The sequence below is a fragment of the Puma concolor genome, chromosome F2, assembly GCF_028749965.1.
Source record: "Puma concolor isolate L17-30 chromosome F2, mPumCon1.1.hap2, whole genome shotgun sequence".
NCBI lineage: Eukaryota > Metazoa > Chordata > Mammalia > Carnivora > Felidae > Puma > Puma concolor.
Genome location: NC_141684.1, coordinates 11018037 through 11042592, shown reverse-complemented (window position 1 = coordinate 11042592; position 24556 = coordinate 11018037). Strand labels below are relative to the sequence as shown.

At 48.1% G+C, this 24556-nt stretch overlaps 1 long non-coding RNA gene across 1 annotated transcript; it reads left to right on the top strand.

Annotated features, from left to right (window-relative positions):
• The first annotated feature begins 4415 nt into the window (after nt 1-4415).
• Nucleotides 4416-7829, top strand: LOC147571828 (uncharacterized). The gene is made up of 2 exons (XR_015246607.1): nt 4416-4579; nt 5527-7829. It is a non-coding gene; the product is annotated as an uncharacterized LOC147571828 (long non-coding RNA).
• The last annotated feature ends 16727 nt before the right edge of the window (nt 7830-24556 follow it).

The following is a 24556-nucleotide window of genomic DNA, read 5'->3' as shown; positions in this document are numbered from 1 at the left end:
GTGTTTTGGAAAGACCAGCTCTCATTTTGAGGCTAAGTTCTGGCATGTTATCTTAAAAGATCACCCTTGTTGTATTATAGAACAAATCTAACATTTGCAGAGGACTTAAAATTTCAAGGGACTTCTTCATCTGTTCTCTCTTTATAGCTCACAATACTTCCTTAAAAAAATGTTTAGGGGGGCGCCTGGGTGGCGCAGTCGGTTAAGCGTCCGACTTCAGCCAGGTCACGATCTCGCGGCCCGTGGGTTCGAGCCCCGCATCGGGCTCTGGGCTGATGGCTCAGAGCCTGGAGCCTGTTTCCGATTCTGTGTCTCCCTCTCTCTCTGCCCCTCCCCCGTTCATGCTCTGTCTCTCTCTGTCCCAAAAATAAATAAACGTTGAAAAAAAATTAAAAAAAAAATGTTTAGGGGTTCTGGGTGACTCAGTTGGTTAAGTGTCTGACTTCAGCTCAGGTCATGATCTCGTGGTTCATGAGTTTGAGCCCCGTGTAGGGCTCTGTGCTGACAGCTCGAAGCCTGGAGCCTGCTTCGGATTCTGTATCCCCCTCTCTCTACCCTTCTCCTGATCTCTCTATCTCTCTGTCTCTCAAAAATAAATAAACGTGAAAAAAAATTGTAAAAATGTTTATTTTTATTTATTTTTAGAGAGGGAGAACACGAACAGGGGAGGGGCAGAGAGAGAGGGAGAGAGAATCCCAAGTAGGCTCCCTGCTCAGCACAGAGCCCGATGTGGGGCTTGATCTCATGAGATCCTGACCTGAGCCCGAAATCAAGAGCTGGATGCTTAACCGACTGAGCCACCAGGCGCCCCTCACGATACTTCTGTAAAATTATTGGGGGCAAGTATTTTCAACCCCATCTTCTAGGTGAAGACGTAGAGGGGCAAAGAGCTTGATGATTTGCCAAGGGTCACGGAGCTAGAAGGAGGCAGAGCCAACCCAGACCTCCTCCGCACACTTGTATGTCATCGAGCAGAAATACAAGACATGCAATGCACACACATGAGAGTCCAAACAATAGTTTCAGTGCCCGTGCTAGTCCTCATGGAGGTGAAAGAAAGGACGTGCACACTTCCCACGACCCGTGTCTGTCGAAGTTCACCTACTTCCTTTGTTGGAGAGCCATGATGAAGTACAGTTAGTTTGGAAGCTACAACAAAATAGCACCAACGGGGGAGGGGAGGAGTTGAAGAGCCAACATTTATTTCCCATACAAGAGACTAGGAAATCTAGGCACTGGCAGATTCTGTGTCTGGTGAGGACTCTGCCTGATTCACAAAAGTCCATTTTCTCACTATGTTGTCACACGGAAGAAGGGCTAAGTGGGGCTCTTTGGTGTCTCTTTTATAACAGCCTTAATCTCATTGATGAAGGCTCCACCCATACAGTTGGAACACCTCCAAGGCCCCACCTCCAAATACCATCACACTGAGGGCTGGGTTTCAACCTATGAATTTTGAGGAGACACCAAAGTTCAGTCTATAGTGAGGGGTCAAGGACATAGACTGTGGAACCAGTTGGCCTGGGCTTGCATCCCAGCCCAACCACCAGCTAGGTGTGACCTTGGGTAAGTTGTTTGCATTCTTCATGCCTGGGTTATCTCCTCTGTGAAAGATAACCACTCATAAAATGTTGTAAGTAATGTGCTAACGTATTTAAAAGATGCGAACAGTGCCTGATGTATAAATTGAAGCTTTAATTAGCATCATTTCATTTTAACTTCTCAACAAGGCCAGGATGTCTGTGGTGTTATGCCCCGTATTACAGATGAGGTGAAGTACTTTGCCTACAGTCCTAGAACTGGAACTTTGAACTAGGTCTGTGTACGTCATACACCATGCTCCGCTCTCTTGATTAACGTATTCTCTCAAATCGTGCTCACAGATTTCGCAGGTGGCCGTGTTCATGTTAATATTTTCTAAACACAGGTAGTACCCCCCACCCCATGCTTTTTGTCCCTTTCAGGGTCTTTCCTAGAGAATATGTCTGAAAGTCAATGTTTGAAAGTCAAATCATATCCTTATATATCACCAAGGGGTCTATCCCCGGAGGACTATGAAATATAATTAAATCCCCAATTATACTTCATTTTTACAACACAATCTTTAACAATACACTTTCAGAACCACAGTTATGTCCTTTGATTTTGTTTGATCCTCTTGAGGCTCAAGATTCCCAACTTACAGCGTGCCTAATGACTTCCATCTCTGTGGCACATGTCTTAAGTTTATGAGGTCTGTGCTTTTCATTGCTAGGATTAGTACCGATCATTTTTTTCCTAATTCAGTTCCTTTTTTGGAAATAGTGAATGCAACAGAAATAAGTCAAATAACTGAACAAACTTTCTGTACAAATATGGCAACTCTACCGACATTGAGCTGTCGGCTCTCAAGCTACTCCACCATGTAACAGCTTGAATTGTTCACCCATAATCCGATTACAAAAGTCTACTTAACACACAAAAGGGAAATAATACTTTATGACAAATCCCAAGAGAAGGATAAAGTGAGAATGAGTGGAGAAGGCAAGATGTCATGGAAATGAGGAACAAAGATAGTAAAGTGCCCAACTTTGTCGAGATATAAAGTATTCTGTAGCTTAAAGGCGCTTTACCAAATAGAAACCCACAAATTACCCAGTTGATTGAATTTGGGGGGATTCTGAGTTGTAAGGAATAAAAGACGTAATTTCTAGTGTTTTCTTATTTGTCTGCAATTCTTTCCTTCCCTGCTTTTGTCTTGGCTTCCCTGTGAGCAGAGTATAGTTTTCTTCCCCAATTAATTTTGGGCTTTGACAAAATTTGACAATTTTGGCTTTGACATGTGGACTTTGACATTGCTTTGGGCAATGGATTGTGGCTAGAAATGACAATTTCAAGCTGCTTTTTTCAAGCTGAGGTCTTAAAAGGCAAATTTCCACCAGTTCTCTGGAACTTCTTACCACCATGAGAAGAACATGAACCAGATACCTTATGTTCCAGTCTGGGGCTTGGGATGAAGACAAATGCAGAGGACCCAACCATAACCAGAAGCTGGGATCCAGCCTGGTCTAGCTGATCCAAGAGTGTAAGATAAACATTTGTGGTAGTAAGTTACTGAAACTTGGGGGATTGTCTGTTAAGTATTATTATCACAATAACAACAATAACAAAACCCTACGAATGTACAACTCAAGCTAGCTTAAGAGGAAAAAAATGTACGGGTTCATGTAGCAACTTTGTTTTAGGTCAGGGGCTCACATTTTGTTGCTTTTCTTTATCCATCCATCTATCCGTGCATCTGCCTATTCCTCTGTCCATTTTTTCCCCACCCCTGTCTGTCTCTGCTTCTCTTCATGTTTTGACCTCATTCCTTTCTTATGGAGGAAGGTCCATGTTGTGCATTTGCTACAGTGTAATTTGCAAAACACTATTCCTGTAAGATGCCTCGGGAGAAAGAAAGGCTCCGTGGTCTACTAGATTTGAAAAAACTACATTTCAGTTTTAATAATTCACAAAGCATTGTTGGCAAATACGCAAATATACAAAACAAAACAAAAAACGATGAGGAGCTCTCTAGTTTAGAAAACTCTCTAATGTAATTTATTTAATGCAGCACTTTCCAAGTTTATTTGACCATTGAAAACCATTCTGGCCGTTAAAAATCTATCGACGGTTTCTCGGTGCATGCTTGGGGAGAATGGCGGTGTGGTGGGGTGAGCCCTGGTTTGCGAAATAGGACACCTGCATTTCAGCTGTGGCTGTGCCACCCACTCACTTTGCGTTGCCTCAGGGAAATGACTTCCCCTCCCAGCCCTTGGATCCTCATTCACAAAATTAGAGGGTTTGGATTAGTTGGCTTTTTAAGACTGTTGGCGTCAACAGTCTCTCAATTCTAGCAGGACAGTATATTTTACGGAAGAAGGGGTGATATGACCTCCCAAAGGATGGGTAACTGTGGCCAGAGGAGCACGATATAAATCCATGGAGAGTAGTCAGTCAGCTGTTTGCTTTAGACTCAAACATTACGGTCCAACACATTTTGAGTGGACACCCAGTAGAGACAGCTGTCGTGAATTCCCCTCACCCATGGCTATGGAGCCTTAGTCGTAGACTCCTGAGCACATGTTTCTACCCCACTCAGGTGGCAGAGATGGTTCCTTTCCCTTGCTCCTTTGTGCTTTGTCCCCATTCCCCACAACTCCTCCTTTCAAATGTCTTGTATTCCATCACCACCACTCCCCAAATCCTTCCTCCTCTTGTGTGCAGCCTCTGGAATGGGTGGTTGGTAATTCTCAGTGGCATCCAGTTCAGCTGCTGGATGGGGGAGGAGGGGGAGGAGAGTGCTTTGAATCCTCTATTAGTCAGAATGCTTTTGGTGGCAGAAACAAAACCCTGACTCAAGCTGGCTTAAACAATAGGGAATTTATTATCTCACATATCAGGAATTCCAGGGGGCAGGGCGGATCCAAAGCTTGTTGAATTAGCCATTCAACAATGGCATTCAGGAAGAGTGTCTATGTCTCTGCTCTGCCATCGCCGGTTGGATTCTTTCTCGGGCTGGCGACAAGATGGTGGGAGCAGTTGTGAGCATAATATCCAGGTATGGTAAGATCTAGAGGAAGAAGGGGTCCTTTTTTTTTTTTTCTTTTGCTGTGGTTCTATTATTTGAAGCAAAGACATTTTCTCCAGAAGCTGCCGAGCTACCGCTTACTCCAAAGGACTTCCTGTTGTTTCCTTGGAAAGAACTAGGAGTGTCCCCGAATCAATCACCAGCGGAGAGAAGAGATTGCCCTTAGGTCAATCAAGCCCATCTCTGGAGCTGGGAGTGAGGTCAACTGCCACTTAAACTACTGTTGGACCGAGAGAACAATGCCTGAGTTTGGTTAGGAAGCAAGAGGACAGAAACGACTGTGGAGTGGACAATCTATAGGAAGGTCTTAAGAGGAGAAAGGGGAGGGAAGCGGTTCTTGAAATGATCTGGCCTCGACTACATCTTTCAGTTACAAACCCTAACCGATTGCTAACATTTCTTGTGTACCATATTGTGCCAAGAGAATGTCATCTCCCTCTTAGCCCCCAGGTACGTGACCAAAGACTTTCTCTCACTTTAGCATCTGTACCTGCGGGGCTCCAGAAGAGATGGGAGAGGGAGAAAACTTGATCTGCCCTCCTGAAATAATTCTCTTTAAGCTACTTATGTTTCCCACATTTGAGCAGCCTTACCTACTTATCCCTTACCTGGAATCGCTGGTCTGGGGGAGTCTGCTCTACGTACAAGCAATCCCTATCTGTGGGGGTGAGGCAACTATGATCGGGATTCCAACCCACTGTAGCATAAGATCCAAAGTCACTGACTTTGAAGCAGATCGTTTAATGGCATTCTTCTTCTTCAGTATGCTGCTCTGTAACAGAGAGGTAATGATAATTCCCACCTCCTACAATGACTGTGAAAATCAAAGAAGGGATTGCACATGAGTGCCTCGGCACAGTGCCTCACACAGGCACTGTCTTAATGGCTAGTCATTGTTGTTATTTCTGCGATTATAGGAAGAGAGCTGTTATTATGACGTCATCTAGAAAAATCCCAAAGCAGCCAATCGAGTCAAGCTGATGCTTCCAACCCCCTGCCCCAGAGGCGCTCCCTTCGCACTCCCCATCCTGAGCGACACAGCATCACATGGCAGCGGGAGTGAAGCCAAGAACTAGACGGGCACTTGATTCAGCACAGTGGCTCCGGCTGCCAAGTAGGCTTTTGGAAAATGTCTTGCTCCCCCCCTCCCCCCGCCTCCCCGCCTCCTGGAGCATATTTTGGACGCCTACTTGTCATATTGCAAAATGTATGTGACAAAACAATCTGGGATCTCGCTGACAATTATTCCCTTCATGCCGCGCCTCGGAGTCTCTTGGCCGAGGGTGCGTGCCGGCCTCAGGGGCCCTGGCACGAAGGCTAGGTGAGGAAGAAGCCCTGCTCAGCAGGAGGGGCTGGAGGGGCCGGGGGGAGAGCAGGGACCCACGTTACTCCAGATGGGTCTCTTCCGTTGTGACCCAGCTCAGGCACGTCACAGAAGTTTGCCCTCCTTCTGTGGGCGACAGAGCGAAGCGAGACCAAGAGAAACAACAGACAACGCCAACAGTAGACATTTATTACCCCCTTTATTACTCTCCTAAGGGTGCTGTAACCGATCACCCCAAAGTGGGTGGCTTAACACAATAGAAACTTATTCTCTCACAGTTCTGGAGGCAGGGGTTTGAAATAAAGGAGCTGGCAGAACCAAGTTCCCCTCCGAAGGTTCTAGGGGAGAATCTTCCTTGTGCCTTCCGGCTGCTAGCGGCCCCAGACGTTCCGCGGCTTGGGGCTGCGTCACTTCGACCTGCCTCTGATTCCACAGCGTTTTCTCCTCGGTGTACCTTCTGCCCTTCTCTTTTCTTAGAAGGACACCTGCTCTTGAGTTGAGCCCCCACCCTAATCCAGGATGATCTCATCTTGAAAGCCTTCATGACGTTTGCAGTAACCCCCTTTCCAAATAGCACCGTATTCCTACCGTCTGGGTAGAGGTGTCTTTGGCCGGGCCACCATTCCAACCGCTGCACGGCCCTTTCTGGGTGGCAGGTGCCGGACGAAGGATGTAGGACCTAACCACTCCCATGACAGCCTTAAGAGCCTGCCCCGTTTTCAGCCCCATGTTCAGATGAGGAGCCCGAGCTGTCTCGCACACTATTCGTGACGATCCTTTGTTCTTCACTCCGCCCTATGCAACCGAGACTATTTGTGACTGTCGTTTTACAGACGGAGATCGAACTGAGGCTTAGATTTTGTAACTTGCCCGGCCGCTAGTGGAAGGGCTGTTCCGTACTGTAGCTTTGATTTTTCTCAGACGAACTGGATGGAGAGAAATAACTCGTATTCCTTCTGCCAGGCTATCTCAGAAAGTATTTGCTGGATGGATAGCCACTTGAAGATGAAGCGTGTCTCAAGGAGCTCAGGGATTTCTCCTTCCTCTCGCTTCCTGCCGGGAAGAGGTGCGAATACGGTTGCCAAAATCCCCACGAGGCCCAGAGGGGCAGGGGGCAGAAGATCCCCAACTGGCTGGCCTGCGTCCTCTCCTCCTTGCTGAAAACTGCAGCAACTGTGTGATGCTCGAGGCTGGCGGGAGCCGCCCAGCGCAGAGCTGTGAATTTGCCCGGGGCCAGAAATGGCCTTCACCCTGGGGAGGCCCAGCGCTGTCATCCAGGGCTACTTTGGGAAGACAAACCCAGTGAGTCTGCACTGGTCCCGGGAATGCTGGAATAGGATTCGTTGGTCACTTGCAGCGCATCATGCTCTGAGATGGGTCCTTTACGCAGACGTGATCCCGTCTGGTCCTCAGATACTATTATCTCTACTCAGGGCCGCTTCTAAGGTGTGTAGGGTGGGGGCCAAGAGGGCTAACGAGGCACCAAGCCCTGTGTTTAAATGTGTGAAAGGAGACAGGTCACACACTGTGGGCGCCACACCCACATATCTGGCTCAGTCCAACCCCCTTCCCCCAACAGCTGTCCCTGGGCCTTAAGGTGTGCCTGCTAATGGAACGGTGTATTCTCAGGAGAGGAACACCTTCCTAGACTCTGGAGGCAGGCCCCGGGACATTTGGGCAGGGGACTCTGGAGTCTTGTGTACCTGGAGTATAGGGTGGGCACGTTCCCTCGGTCCCCCTGGCCCCCTGTCCACTGGGGAGGATGTGTGTGGAGGCAGAGGAAGAAATTGGGTCCCTCTAAAGTGCCAGGGCTCTTGTCTGGCTTTGGGTGCTCTGTCTCCATTGTTTCACCCACAACTGAATTAAACAAGAGTTAATGTATTCACGATCTATTGCCACGTAACAAATCTGCCCCTCCCAACCCCACCCTGGAAACTTAGTGGCATTAAAAGCAGCCAACGTCCCTTATCTCTAAGTTTGGGTAGGCAGGAATCTGGGTGTGGCTTCATTGGGGTCTCAGGTTCAAGGTCTCTCCTAGGCTGCAAATTCAGTGTCTCTCTAATCAAGGTGTAACTGACTCCTCTCCGTTGGGGCAGCTCATGAACAGGGCAACTGGCTTCATCAGAGTGAGCAAGCCCGAGGGAGAGAGAGAGAGGGTACAAAAGACAGAAGTCACTGTCGTATTAAAAGAATTATTGTGGTAGGAGGCAAGGGAAACAAAAGCAAAAGTGAACTCTTGAGACCTCATGAAGATAAAAAGCTTCTGGCAAAAAAGCAAACAACAAAACTAAAGGGCAACCAACGGAATGGGAGAAGATATTTGCAAAAGACAGATAAAGGGTTGGTATCTGAAATCTACAAAGACTTTAGTAAACTCAATACCCATAAAACAAATAATCCAGTGAAGAAATGGGCAGAAGACATGAACAGATACTTTTCCAAAGAAGACATCCAGATGGCTAACAGATGCATGAAAAGATGCTCAACGTCCCTCATCATAGGAAAATACAAATCAAAACACACTGAGATACCACCTCACATCAGTCAGAGTGGCTAACATTAACAACTCAGGAAACAACAGATGTTGGGGAGGATATGGAGAAAGGGGAACCCTCTTGCACTGTTGGTGGGAATGCAAACTGGTGTAGTCACTCCGGAGAACAGTGTGGAGGTGCCTTAAAAAACTAAAAACAGAACTACCCTATGACCCAGCAATAGCACTGCTAGGAATTTACCCAAGGGATACAGGGGTGCTGATGCATAGGGGCACTTGTACCCCAATGTTTATAGCAGCACTTTCAACAATAGCCAAATTATGAAAAGAGCCCAAATGTCCATCAACTAATGAGTGGATTAAGAAGATGTGCTACACACACACACACACACACACACACACACACACACACACAATGGAATAGTATTAGGCGATGAAAAAGAATGAAATCTTGCCATTTGCAACAACGTGGATGGAACTGGAGGGTATTGTGCTAAGCAAAATAGGTCCGAGAAAGCCAGACATCATATGCTTTCACTCATATGTGGGATTTGAGAAACTCAACAGATGAACAGAGGGGAAGGGAAGGAAAAATAAGATAAAAAGAGAGAGGGGGCAAACCGTAAGAGACTCCTAAATACAGAGGACAGGGGTTGAGGGCTGTTGAGGGGAGGTGGGTGGGGGGATGGGTTAAAAGGGTGATGGGTGTTAAAGAGGGCCCTCGTTGGGATGAGCACTGGGTGTCCAAAGTAGGAGGTGAATCAGAGAGCTCTACTCTTGAAGGCCAGACTACACTGTACGTGAACTAACTGGAGAATAAAAAAAAGAAAGAAACCTTAAAAAATTTTTCGTGGCAAAATACAGCATTTACCACCTTAACCGTTTGTAAGTATACAGTTTTCTGGTATCGGGTATGTTCACATTGTACTTAAAAGCAAAGCCGTCCATTAATTGGTGACCAAGTATGGCCAGGAGAGGCATCTGCAAGAGGTTACGTTTAAGAAGAGGAGTCGGCAGTGAAAAGATTGGGGTGTTGGGGGAGAACAGCCAGAGCAAAGGTCCGTAAGGTGGGTCGAACTTGTCATGCAGAAAGGGGAAAGAAGGCTGCGGTTGCTGGACCAGCGTGAGCTACGGGAGGGGACAGCCAGAGACGAGATGGGGGAGGTCACGCAGCCCGGTCCTTTGAAAACTGCCCAGAGCCTGCGCTCGATTCTCGGCCTAACAGGCCGCCGCTGGCAGAGGTGGGCGGAGGAGTTAGCTTGGAATAGAGGTGACGGGGGTCCAGGGAGGGGTGGCTGTGGAGCAGGGTGGCCAGCTTGCCTGGGTGATCTGCTGTATCACTTACCCATTTGGCCTCTGGCTTCTTGGGGGGGGGGGGACTGGTTTTTGCAATTCGTTGGGTGCTTCCCTCAGGATTGATCACCTCTTGCCCCTCTAACAGCTCCCGGGAGCAGCTGCGAGTATCCTCATTCCATCCAACCGCTGGGGGGGTTGGAAACATTCAAGTAACTGAGATAATGAGATGGAATCATGGCGTGTAGCACGGCCTGTGAGCCGCAGACAGTTCTGAGCACGTCACATCCTCTGTTGGTAGATGTGATTGTTATTCCCATTTCACAGATGGGGTCAGTGAGGCGCAGAGAAATCAGACAGCCTGGCCAACATCCTACAACTAGCCAGGCCTACGGCCAGGGTCCAAACCCAGCCAGTGAGGTGCCATAGTCTGTCCCTGACCACTAAGCTCCAGTACGTTTCTCATCTCTCTGGGGTGCTGGCTGCAGCACTCGGGTCCCCGTAGGCATTTAAGCTCTCAGTTCGTTGTTTGGGCTTGGGTTTGGAGTTTGCTTGGTTTTACGGTATAGCAGGGGACAAGAACTCTAGTCTGGCATCAGATCGCCAGCTTAAGCAAGGATGGCTGTGTCTCCTTTGCCGGGGACAGCCCGCCTGAGGACCTGGGCCACCATCCCGGGCTCTCTGTCGTGGTCATAAACAAAGGACGTATTCCTCAGGGCCTACAGTCACGTGTGTCCGAGCATCTGCAGCAGGAAAAACAGATAATTAGTTTGTCCCCAAACCATGTGACACAATTAGTATTTTCTATGTGATGTTGGGTAGATGTGCTTCAAAGTCACAGAGGAGAGCTGCAGGTATGAGCCGACTTTAAACTTCCTCGTCGAGAGAACTCAGACCTGGTGATTACTATTTTAAAGTCCCTGCTGAAAATCAGTCAACAAAGCACCTCGGTCATTAGCCACAGCCAAGGCAAGATCCTCCTTTGAAAGTCTGGCGGGAAGGAAAACAAAAAATAGCTCTGGGTCTGGAGTCAGAGGTAGGGTTGAAGGGATGCTTGGCTACTTTCCTGCCACGGCGATGTGGAAAAGGCCACAGGAAGGGCACGTGGCTGGCTCCATGTATTAAGCATTGGACTCTTAATTTTGGCCCACGTCTTGTTCTCTGAGTGGTGGGTCAGGCTCTGTGCTGAGTGGGGAGCCTGCCTGAGAGTCTCTCCCTCTCTCGCTGCCTCTCCCCCGGCTTGCATGCACACATTCTCTCTCTCTCTTAAAAAAAAAAAAATTAAAAAAAAAAAAAAAGAAAAAGAAAACCAGGCCACAGGAATGGGGTTTCTTCTGGGGAACACTGTGCATCCACATGTAGTGTCTGGACGTGTGGCAGCCAGTGTGGACCATGAGGTACCAGGCTGGCCAGCAGAGGGTGACATCAGAGAAAGATAGGAAAATTCTAGGTCCTTGCTGATGTTGAGGAGGTGAATTAACACATTGTGAAATTGCCTTGTTTCCAGGCGTTTTGGTATCTGAGAAAATAAGTCCCGTTCTTGTTAAAGCCATTTTGCACCAGGGTTTCTGTTACCTGAAGTTGTAAGTGTGCTGGCCGATGCCGTGGACAACCATGAAGAGTAAATGATGCAGTGCACGTAAGCAGGTGGATTGCCCACGGTAAAGCAGTATTTTTTTTTTATTTTTTTTATTTATTTATTTTTAAAAATTTTTTTTTTCAACGTTTATTTATTTTTGGGACAGAGAGAGACAGAGCATGAACGGGGGAGGGGCAGAGAGAGAGGGAGACACAGAATCGGAAACAGGCTCCAGGCTCTGAGCCATCAGCCCAGAGCCTGACGCGGGGCTCGAACTCACGGAGCGCGAGATCGTGACCTGGCTGAAGTCGGACGCTTAACCGACTGCGCCACCCAGGCGCCCCGGTAAAGCAGAATTAATACAGAATGAAGTGTCTTGAAAGTCAGAATCTGGAGGAGGGTAGGAGAACAGGGTACGGAAAGGCCAAAGATTTTTACGATCCTGCAGGAATGGGCAATCTAGTCAAGGGTGCTCCCCAAGTCCAAGGCAAACATCAGTAATAGAGCACAGAATACTCTCCATGGCCAAGTGTCTGTACCCTGGGGCTTTGTGGGGCTCACCCATTTGTTTCCCGTCTCTCAGGGACCACTGTCCTGCCTTGCCTGGTGTCCAGCATTTCAAATATCTTGTCCATTCAAAAATTCATTATAATTTAATTATTATATCAGAATTATATGTGTTATATGATATTTACACAATGCCACTTATATAACGTATGCACAAACACTCTACATACAAAGCACATAATTCTATAATATGTTATAGAATTAGTAGAACGATGATTCTAAGAAATTAACAATAATGAAAGTCCTGGTGGTTTACATTTTGAGAAAGGTTTCTCACTGGGAAAGGAATGGTTGGTCTCTCATGAAAGGAACATACATATTATGTATAGAGGTGTAATTATATAATGTACTATGTAATTGTTGTGATAACAATTAACATCCTAGTGGTTTGTACCTTAACACGTTTTTTCGCTGGGAAAGAAGGGGCTTCGTATTCCATTAGGGGAATTTTAAGCAAGCAGAGTTTGTGGGGTGGTGCCTCCCGAAATCACACCTCTTGGATCCCAAGTTATGGTGAGTAAAACTCTGAGTCTGTGCACTCTCGGCACAAATCCAGGCTATTAATGTGGCCCAGGGCCTCGCTCAAAACACCATTGGTAGAACCAGGGTAGGTGAAAATGCACTGGTGACAGCTTCTGTTCTAATTTTACCCCCGCCCCAACCCTTAAAATACATCTCTGAACAGTGGAGTGCAGTTTAGCAATGAATGGACTTGTTCCTGGTTACTGAAGACACGGAGACAAGCAACTTCCCCTGTGCTGAGGACACAGCAGGAGACGCGTGGGGAATGGTGGGATCTAGCATCTTCTCCATCAGCTAAGCTTCCTCGAGACTCCTCTTCCATCTAAAAATTGATGGCTTCTGTCCAACATGCCTAAAGTGCTGGCTACACAAAAAATCAGCCAAGGTAACACTGTTTCCAATATCTCTGAGACACGATGTAACTTATTGGAGGGGAGTAATCTTCAAGTTCAGATTGGACAAGATTAACGCCACCCGGTAGACCAATTCATCCTATCACTTGGAGAAACACCGGTCAATTGCAAAAAGAAAAAAAAAAGAAAGCTACATTCTTCACTCGTTCCTTTCCTGCGCTCCTATCCTGTGCAGTGTGGCTTTGCAGCACCTTTGCCTAAGAGGTGGAATCTACTCCCTCACCCCCCCGGAATCTGGGCTGGGTTGGTGACATGTGTTGGCTTGCTACGATGAAATGATGGTGTGCCAGTTCTGCGCTGAGGCCCCCAGGGGCAGGCAGTCCATGCTTCCAGTCTTGTGTTTCTTGGAACCTCTTCCAGAGGCTGTGTAAGCAAGCTTGGGCCAGCTTGCTGGCAGGGAAGAGAAGCTGGCCTCCATCAGCCAGCCTCCATCCACGCCAGGAGCGGACCAGGTCACCCTCTGCAGCTATGTGGGTTAGCTTGCTCAAGACCACTTGAGCTGCTCAACTGAGCCCAGGCTAAGCATGACTGGCCATGCTTAGCCAGTCATGGAAGCACTGAAGAATCATGATCTAAATAAACGGCTGCTTTTTAAAAGCTTCCTAAGTTTTTGGAGTGGTTTGTTACACAGCAATAGAGACTGACACAAACATTTTGCAGGAATCCCATTGCTTTTGTTAGTCAGACTGCTTCTGAATATGTACTTTTGCCCGGTGTGTATACAAGTTAGGGACAGTAGATATTGAAGCAGAAGCCAGAAACTTGGTGCCTGCCAGCCTTGGTAAGTTTGAAATAGTCCAGACATCTCTGGAAAGGTAACCAAGATGCATATTAGGACTTTACCCTCTGGATCCACTGCCCAGTCTCACCCTTCCCGCCCCCCCCCCCCCCCCCACCGTATATCCCGTTATAACGAGGATGCAGGGAAACAGGCATTATAGTACCAATAGGAACGTGAACAGCCTTAATTCTTTTTATTCATTAAATAAATATTTATTTAAATATACCCTGCAGTAGGGGATGGGGTTATAGGATGAAAACATATAGCTTCTCTCCTGAATTTATAAGGATTTTATTATCCACAGTTTATGAGGAGTAATGGGTAAAAACTTAATGATGAAACTGGCTCATATATAAAAATGAAATCTGGGAAAAGAATTTGGCAATCTGTGTCAAAGATCTTAAGTTATTTTTACTCTTTGCTGCAGTGATTTCTCTCCTGAAAATATATCCTAAAGAAATGATCCAAAATGAAAAAAACAGGCCTTATTCACAAAATGTTCTTCTCTCCCTATAAATATAGGTGAAATGGATTGATTACTGACAGCAAATTAGGTATGATGCGTCTGGTAGCTGGAACATCACACAGCCGTGAAAATTACGTTTATGGAGAGTCTGTTCTAACAAAACAGTTGTGATCTGCACTAAATAAAATACACACTACAAAATACATTGGCAGTCATATTAAACAAATAACAAGATAAAGACTAGAACAACATAGTCTAAATGTTTTTAGTGGTTTAGACAGAGTGGGAAAGAAGAAAATTACTATTTTTGATGACGTATTAAGGACATAGGTATTATGTTCCATACATCGTTTTAAAAAATATTTCATTGTCACAATGACTCTTCAAGGTAGTTACTATCATTGCCATTTTTTTTTAATTTGAGGAAGAAAGTGTGTGTGTGTGTCTGTGTGCTTGAGCGGGGGGAGGGGCAGGAGAGAGAGAGAGAGAGAGAGAGAGAGAAAGAGAGAGAATCTTAAGCAGGCTCCACTCTCAGCCTGGAACACAATGCAGGGCTTGATCCCACAACCCTCGGATCATGACATGAGCCAAAATCAAGAATCTGACGCTCAACCTACTGAGCCTCTCAGGCGTCCCTTGTTACTGTTTTGCAGGTAAGGAAACTGAGGGTTGGAGAAGTTGAATGACTTCTCAGGCATATAGAGATGGTGGTCAGTATAAATTGCATTTGACTTGAGGAAGATTTGACTCCAAGATCATTCTCTTCCCATCAGAGCTATCAGACTCCCACTACAGAGATCATAACTGATTTTTATTTTCCTTGTTTCTCTTTATTGGCATTTCCTAATTCTTCTTCGATAAATTTTATGTCTTTTTTAAATGTCTATTTTATTTATTTATGTATTTATTTATTTAGAGAGAGAAAGAGACAGAGTATGAGCAGGGGAGGAGTAGAGAGAGAGGGAGACACAGAATCTGAAGCAGGCTCCAGGCTCCGAGCTGTCAGCACAGAGCCTGATGTGGGGCTCAAGCTCATGAACCTTGAGATCATGACCTGAGCTGAAGTCAGACGTTTAACCGACTTCACCCAAGCGCCCCTAAATTTTGTATCTTTAACATTTAAATATAACTTAAGAAATGGGCAAGTGCTTTACATGGCTGTCCCTGTGCCTCACTTTCAGGCAGAGGGACTCCCAGGCAGTTCAGGAGGGCACCCCACTTTCCTGAAGTACCTCCTAGCTAGCCCACTGGGATGAACGGTGTACCTTCCACCCCACAACTTGACCGTGCGTGAAGAGTTAATATAATTATGGGTAAAATGCCACGCTTCCTCAGACATCAAGGAGAAAGGGTGAAAGAACCAATCTGTTGAAACTTGACCGGAGGCCAGGTGGTTTGCTAGGTGTCTATTTTCCATTCAGATACTGATATCATCAGTTCAGCGCCATCACATTATTTTTATAGATACGGAAACTAATCCTTTGAGAGATCAAAGCAGTTTGACCGAGTTCAAATAGAATCGTCTGGCTCCACCGTCCACACCCAGGTAGTGGCGTTTGCTTTACTTCTCCTGAACGCACACACTTTCTCCCTTAACACCATTCCTGCTCTGACCCAGCTTTGTTCTCATCGACCCACATGTTAGACGTCCTGGCAGACCGCTCGCCTGAGGCAGCCCGAGTATTAACACAAACACTGGCTCCCAGAACCTGTCCAGTTTCATAAACCTCTGTATGATAATGGAAATGACCACTGCCCCTTTCCTTCTATACGTCAAGGACTCTGCACACAAGCATCTGGAATCTTCCATTGAGCCTCCTTAGGAGGTGTCCTCCTTATCCTTTAGCGGAGGAGGAAGTTGAAGCTCAGAGAGGTTAGGAGCCTTGACCAAGAGCCCACAGCTTCAACCCAAAGCCAGTTCTAGGACCCAGACTTTTCCCACCTCGCCACTCCGTCTTCTCTAGGCTCAACTCTGTTAGTGTATTTTTTTAAGTTTTTTTAAAAAAATATAATTTATTGTCAAATTGGTTTCCATACAACACCCAGTGCTCATCCCAACAGGTGCCCTCCTCCGTGCCCATCACCCACTTTCCCCTCCCCCCCACCCCCCCCCATCAACCCTTGGTTTGTTCTCAGTATCCAAGAGTCTCTTATGGTTTGCCTCCCCCCCCCCGTAACTTTTTCCCCCCCTTTCCTCCCCCATGATCTTCTGTTAAGTTTCTCAAGATCCACCTATGAGTGAAAACATATAGTATCTGTCTTTCTCTGACTTCTTTCACTTAGCATAATACCCTCCAGTTCCATCCACGTTGCTGCAGATGGCCAGATTTCATTCTTTCTCATTGCCAAGTAGTATTCCATTGTATATAGAAACCACATCTTCTTTATCCATTTGTCAGTTGAAGGACATTTAGGCTCTTTCCATAATTGTGTTATTGTTGAAAGCATTGCTATAAACATTGGGGTACACGTGCCCCTATGCGTCAGCACTCCTGTATCCCTTGGGTCAATTCCTAGCAGTGCTATTGCTGGGTCATAGAGTAGTTCTGTTTTTAATTTCAACCCTGCTAGTGTAAAAAGACGATAAGACAGTTTCTGTCCCCGGGGATCCTATTCTCGTGTTGGGACACAACGCGAGGCACAACGTTGGGCACTGCCTGTTTTGTCCTTTCCCTTTGCAGGGATTCAGGGATGGCTGGGGAGTTTCTCACCCCTAACCCCCAGACCTTCCATGCTCCAGACTCCCTTTCCCCTACATCCTGGCCCTGGCCCCTAGTCACCAACTGGCCCTGGGGTCAGTCACTTTTCATCAGGCTCGTTCCCTTCGTCCACAGTTGGGGGCATCCCTATCTCCCTGCCAGGCCTGCAGATCGCGTGCGGGTTGTATTTTTCCGAGACGGCCACACCACGCATATCCTCTCCCCCCCAGGCTCTTTCCACGACGTGGGCCTGACCTGCCTCCGTTCGGGCGTGGCGGAGGGCCACGCCTGTGTTTCCCTCTCTTGCACTTTGCCAGACGATGGGAGAACCGACTCCTCATGGCGTTCGAGGCCGGGTCCTAACTCAGTAGAGTTTCCACCTGGCACCCGGGAGCCCCCGGGTGCTGTAGGAAGTCCTGGAGTGCATGTTAGACGGAACAGGTAGACAGGCCACATAGGGGAGAGTCCCAGCCATTCCCTTCCCAGCTGTTGGGGCCTCCCGGCCCAGGACACAAGTGAGCGAAGCAGCTTCCAGATGATTCCAGCCTCCTGCCTTCAAATTGCACCAGCAGATGCTCGGGGGGGCGGAGACAAGGGTTCCCACCGAACCTTGCTTTGAACTACACATTCTACAGTGCGATAATGTCCTCGTTGGAGGCCCCTTCGTTTTGGGGGGGTTGGTTTTTCAGCCGTGGTACTGTGAGGGGTGTGGACGGACCCAGGCGTGGGGCGCGCTCAGCTCTGTGCCCGGGAGGCCAGGTTTACCTGAGGTCACCGTGGGAAGTCGGGATGGAACCACCGTCCCCACCATGAAATTTGGGTTTCTGGTTTTTGGAAATCGGCGTCAGAGTTTTTTCGAGTTACTCAACCCCTCCGGAGGTCGCAGTTAGCCAGTTTCAAGAGGTACAAGCCCACAGGAATGTAACACTCCGTTCAAAACACACTATAAACTGACTCATTTTCACGAGACTATTAAAAAAAAAAAAAGGTTGAGTATATGCTTAATTTTCTCAGGGTTTCCAAAACCAATAGGAAAGTCTTTCAAACGGAGCCATGTGTGTGCGGATCTGTCTAGAAACTGAGCCCTTCTCTAAGTCAGCCTGAAGAAAATTCTTTTGTTTCACTGAACCTGGAGGCAAAGAACATCACGGCGCCAGGGAAACGGCCTTCGGTCACAGGGTGGGGAAAGCGATACCAGGCCGAGGTGATGGAGCAAACTCGGGCTGTTTTCTCCTCCACCACTGGACTGTTTTTCCTTCTAGGTCTTGACGATATGAAACGTACACAGGACGTCAGGCCTGTTGGATCCTACGTGGCAGGGAAGGACAGGAAAGGTTGTAAACAAAGAAGCTAAATGTCTGGTTGTGTTCCGATTGCGAAGGAGTTGTGAGACTGGAGGAATTTTTAGGGATCCAGAGTCAACACCCTCTGATTCTTATAGGTGAGAAGCTGGAAACCCAGTGAATGAATGCGATTTGCAGAACTGGTTGGGCCACCAAGGAAGCCCCCTTTTTTTTTTTTCCTGAGACATCTGGGAGCCTCCTAGTTACCATTGCTCTTTTAAAACTTGCCTTTAAAAGTATTTAAATCCGCAGAGAGAGCTGTGAGCAGGAAGCAATTAAAAGGGAACGAAGGTAGAGAGACAGCGGCGGTCAGTGGGGCAGAGAGAAGATTTGCACGCTATTTTCTAGACTCTAAAGCCCTTCTGCAGCCCACGAGGCTTGAGTTATAAAGGCTGGGCTTCAAAACGGGAGGCGGGTGGGGTGGGGTAGAATGTGTGTGGGGGTGAGTGGAAGGGAGACGGGATGCTCACCTATGGATGTGACCAACGTTCAAGCTGAAAACCGAAAGGTGAGCTGTTGGCCAAGCAAGAGAACAGAGTGGAGGAAGCTTCTGGCACTGATGTGGCTCAGAGGCCCAAAGAAAGTGAGTGAGCAGGTGTGAAAAGACCTGAGGGAAGGGCGCCCCTGGCGGAGGGAACAGCAAGGACGATGGCCTAGAGGTTGGAGCTGAGTCTGAGCAGTTTAGAGCAGCAAGAGCGCCATGGGGGGGAGCCCAGTGCACAGTGGCGTCACAGGTGAGGAGGCTGGGGAGAGGCACAGGGCGGGGTCCCGTGGGGCACAGCATAGTCTGGAACTTGCTCTCAGTCTCGCAGGAAGCCCGTGGAGGGCTTGGCGTGGGCGGTCGCAGGACAGAGGGCTCTTCAGGGCCCACGTCAAGCTGTTCTCTGGTCCCATGGCAGCATTTGGGTCCTGACCTTATTCCAGCCTCACTTGGCTCCGGGGACTCAGCCGTGAAGAACTCGTCACCTCTATTTTAAGACAAGAAGCGGAAGCTGAGAGATTTTGACTTGTGTGCTCAAGGTCACTGCTGATTTGGGCAGAGCTTGGACAGGAGCCCCAGGTCCCCTGACCTCCAGTCCAGGGCTTGCCAGAACCCCGGAGCCCCCTCAGGGAGGCTCTGTCCATCCTTCCTAGGCCTGAATGGGGCCATCACTGGGCCTGGCAGGCGTCCCTCTAGATGTTTCACCAGAGAAGTCACTGTGAGCCACTTCTGAGGACTTGGAAGATTAAATGAACAGTGTGACCAATGGGGCGTCACCTGCAGCGAGACCATCTGCTGGCACACGGCAGCTGAGAAGGGAGTTTCACGGAGCACTAAGCAGGGCTTGTCATGGTCTGCGCTGGGACCCCGGGGCAGGCCATCCGCCCCCCCCCCCCCCCCACATGTAGACCCCTAGGCTGCGCGTGTGAATCTGGGTTCAAGACCTCAGGCGTGCCCCAAATCACTTTGTTTTTCCACAAGGGAACCTGGTTGGGGTTTCGAGCACCCGTTAGGGAGGGGTGGTGGCGATCATCCCATCCCCTGGGGCCATCTTTGCCTGGCTATGTGGCTGAGCTCTGGGAGGTTTGCTGACCTCCAAGGAACTGGGTGGATGGAGCACTGGGGCTTCAGTGTCACCACCGAGTGTGACGTACCCGTCTGGACCTCGGCCATGAGTCCAGTGCCCTGTCTCCTCTTGTCCCTGAACGTGAGTCTCCTTTCACCTTCTGGTTTTTTGTGAAGGGAGACCTGCTGCAGCCAAGGGCTGCCCCGCTCTGCCATCAGGGAAATGCCACTTCTTGGGGTCGTTTGGCTCTTCTCATGGAACACGGAGGCTTGGGGACCCTGTGTGGCTGCCTCCTGGGCGTATCTAGGTCCGCCACACAGACATTTCTCCTACTCCCAACACCCTCCCAGCTGGAGATCCTCTTGCTCTGGAGTTCTCTAAACCTCTCTGGGACTTTGGCCTCCTCAGACCCTCCCCGGACTTGCTAGGGGGTGGTGGCGGGACCCAAAGTCCGTTCACGCCCCCTCCGTCCTTGACTTCACCCAGGCAGGCCTCATGAGGTTTCAGGGAGTCCAGAGCCTTCTCCGTCCTCTCGGACCAGGAGCTGGGGCGTGTTGGCTTTGAAAACTGAACCCCTTCAACTCATCCTTTGTCCTGTCTGCATTCTTCCGGGTCATTTCCCTGAGCCGATAAACACTGAACATTCTACCTGCTGCTTAAATGCAGAGTTACAAGATCACAGAACCAAACTAAATGTAGTCAGTACGTTACGGTATTAACCTTTTGGCTCCATCATGTGCCTCATGTTGGAAGCGTCTGCTTCGAAGCCGGGTGACCCGCTTCGAACCCTAGTTACAAAGTGCTCGATTTACCATTCGAGACACACGTGCGAACCTCATCTATATAGTCTCTCATCTCTACGGTGGAAGTAATTATTCCTATTTTGAGGATTATAAAATTCACTGAGCTATTGGTACAGAGTTGGGTCACTCTCGTGACCGTCACTCCAGCTGGGTCTCCCGTTGGTGGTTAGCTTTGTATTTGTCCACCTGTGCAGTTCTGAACATCTCAAGACCACCCTGAGGTCCCTTGATTTGCTAGAAGGACCCATGGCACTCACAGCTCAGAGAAGTCGGACTCAGTACTGCTTTATTAAAGTGAAGGGACACTGCCCAGAATGAGCAAAGAGAAGAGGCACACAGGCCGGGGGCCAGGACGGGTCTAGGCGTGGGATTTCGGTTGCCCTCTTCCAGTGGACAGCCACGTAGCTGACCTTGGCTGCCAGCCTCTCCAGAGGTCACGCAGATATCATGTGGCCCAGGATCCTGCATCCCAGATCACAGTATTAGCACCAAGCATCAGGTGTGGGCCGGGACTCTTGCCAGACAGGACAGACTTTCCAAGGGCTTAGCGGTTGCCTCCCAGAAGCCGCTGGTGCAAGGGTCAAACGCTTCTTGGCAAGTAAGTCCTTTCCTGTGCACCCTGTATCTTTATCCTGGTCAAATCTGCAGTGTTCCAGGGGTGCCTGGGTGGCTCAGGCGGTTGAGCGTCCGACTTCGGCTCAGGTCACGATCTCACGGTTGACGTGTTCGAGTCCCGCCCGCGTAGGGCTCTGTGCTGGCAGCTCAGAGCCTGGAGCCTGCTTCGGATTCTGTGTCCCCCTCTCTCTCTGCCCCTCCCCCACTCATGCTCTGTCTCTCTCCGTCTCAAAAATAAATATACACATTAAAAAAAATTTTTAAATCTGCAATGTTCCACCCGCCCACCCACAGTTTGGGCCTGTTTCTATGTTCTTTTTTTTTTTTTTTTTAATATGAAACTTATTGTCAAATTGGTTTCCATACAACACCCAGTGCTCATCCCAACAGGTGCCCTCCTCGATGCCCATCTATGTCCTTAACAGTCTGGGTTGCTTATTTCCTTTCCTCTCTCTCCTTCCCTTGCTTCCCCAGCCAGCGGACCCACTCATTCTGGGATCTTCTCTCTTTTGTGTCTGCTGGCCTCCTGAATATCTCTGTCACCTGCATCTCCTCTCCGTCCTCACTGTCATGGTCATGTTTGAGGTCACTGTGGGCCACTCGGACCAGGACAAACTCCTCGTAACTGGGCTCTCTGACTGAGCGCTCCCCGAAGGACCTCTCTGAGCAGCACCAACTGGTCTTATCCTTCCCTTAAGAGCCTTTGGTGATTTTACCCGTAATGTTCAAACTTCCTTGGCAAACACAGCTTTGCTTAGTTTTCTAGCCACTTTCTTGGCCACTTCCTCCCCTGTCTTCCGAATAGGATGTCGTTATTCAAATATAGTTATTCATACCCCTGGGTATATGCTCACTCTATCCATATGGACAGTATTCCTTCCTCCCTCAGTGCCTCTCTCTGCCCCCCTACCCCCTACCCCCTGCCCTGTCCTTTGCCCCACCACCCACCACTCACTGAGACAGGCCAGCTTCCCCTGCGCTCAACTGAAATGTCACCCCCTGGAGAAATCCCTATGACCCTCCCTGGATGCTTCCATGGTGCCAGGGACAATCCTACAACTCTTTCTACGTTGTGCCATAATATTTTTAACCCTACGCGTGATGCATGGGAGACGCTTGGTGGCCGCTTCCCAACGTAAAACACGGTGAACAAATGATGCAATCCGCAGCATATCTGACTCCATATATTAAAGAGGTATTTTTACGCCTGGACTTCATTCCAGGTTGATCCCCAAGCATGCTGCGACTAGCTCTCTGATTCTCAATTTTTTCCTTTTTATAGGAGGCAGTTGGAATGAAAAATCTCTCATTCTAATTTTTACATCTCTTGCGGTTTCGTCTTTACTCCTATCACTGCTTTTTGTTTTCTATGTAAATCAAATCATTTCTTCCATCCTCGAAGAGAACTCTGCTGCGGGATTAGCAATCAGTTCATTCTCTTTATCATGTAATACCCAGCTATAAAGCAAATCACATACTCTTGGCAGGTTCTGTTTTATGAGAAAATATTTTATTATGTTTAAGTGCTGGAAACCGGTTATTATTTACTAGCTGCGTTTTAATATTGTGCTGTTTTTCCAGATTGCTTTCGCTGCGGAAGGAAGCACCAAAGGTCTCCGATACTGCCACCTTGTGGTCAAGCCGCTTGATGGCCAATTTTGGGGGCAAAGTAGGTTGTAAAAGATCTATTTCTTGCCCAGCCACGCTCGCTCAGAGGAAAGGCCATGCGGGGACACAACAAGGAGGTGGCCCCTTCAAAGCTAAGAGAAGAGGGTTGTTGCTGGAAATTGGCCACACCAGCACCCTGGTCTTGGACTTCTCAGCCTCCAGAACCGTGAGAAAGCAATGTTGTTTACCCCCCCGCCCGCCCCTCCCCCAGTCTGTGGCATTTTGTTACAGCAGCCAGAGAAGACTGATGCAGTGGTGTATTCTGATCTTACCCCGTGACTCACAAATATTCAGTGAATTTAAATAATATTTGGGGCACCTGGGTGGCTCAGTCGGTTAAGCGTCCGACTTTGCCTCAGGTCGGGATATCGTGGTTCGTGGGTTCGAGCCCCGCGTCGGGCTCTGTGCGGACAGCTCAGAGCCTGGAGCCTGCTTCTGATTCTGTGTCTCCCTCTCTCTCTCTGCTCCTCCCCCGCTCACGCTCTGTCTCTCTCTCTCTCTCTCTCTCAAAAGTAAATAAACGTTAAAACATTTTTAAAAAGTCTTAAAAAATAAATAATATTTGTTTGCTTTTGAAGTCATTAGTAATTTTTTAATGTTTAAAAATTTTTAAACTTTTTTAATTCATTTTTTTGAGAGAGAGAGAGAGAGAGAGAGCGCATGAGCGGGGGAGGGGCGCAGAGAAACACACAACACACACACACTGAATCTGAAGCAAGTTCCAGGCTTCACGCTGCTGGCACAGAGCCCGATGCAGGGTTCAAACCCATGAACCGTGAGAACATGGCCAGAGCTGAAGTCGAATGCTCAACCGACCGAGCCACCCAGGCGGCCCAATTTTTAAGTTTTATATATTAAATTTATTTTAACACTAACAATATTTAATATAGCTCAAATAAGCTCACACATGTCTGCTGAGAGATGGGCATTTTATGGAAACTGGATAAGGGGTTGAGTCTGAGTGACATGGGTCAATGCGGTAACAACAGCTGCAGGGAGAGGCATGGACTAGAGGTGTTCGTGGGAGTTCTGGAAAGACAAAAAAATCACAGAGAGGTTTCTGGGCTTCCACAGACCTTAGAGAGGAAATTTGAGTTAATTTTACACAAATCTCTGAGCACCTGGCTATTATCTGGGTTATTAATAACCTCTTAAGTTATAGAGCCCCTCCAAGTCACAGGCTGGATAGATCCTCTCTGAAAATTTCAAGTTTCTATGTTCAGAGGAAGAAAATCATAGCAGTATCTTCCAGAATGTTGTGTTTATGTGGCTTTTTTTTTTCTTCCTGGGCACAATGCAGTTTATATGGTATTTAGATTAAAAAAATAATGTAAGGAGGAACACCTGGGTGGCTCAGTTGGTTGAGCGTCTGACTCTTGACTTCGGCTCAGGTCATGGTCCCAGGGTCGTGGGATCGAGCCCTGCATGGGGCTCTGCACTGAGCATGAAGCCTGCTTAATCTCTCTCTCCCTCTGCCCCTCTCCCCCACTCGTGAGCTCGCTCTAATAATAATAACAATTTTAAAAAATAATAAAAATAATGTAAGGTATTTGTGTAACCATTATCAAGTAGAATGAGAATTAGTAAGAACCAGTTTGAGCCTAAGCAATGTCCACCGTAGAGATCCGACCCATTTGGGCAGATCACGCCGACAGGGGTGGGGTGACGTAGGGGTTTTGCCTGAGGGGCTGAGGAGCTTTGTGGAGAAGTCATTCTGTTGGAAGCAGGAACAGAGCGGTGGAGGAAACTTGTCTTTGTAACAAAGCTCTAGGCAGTGGAGGGGAGGGCTGATTTGGAAACCAATATGGCGCCCACGTCTGGGCTTTGGTTGCT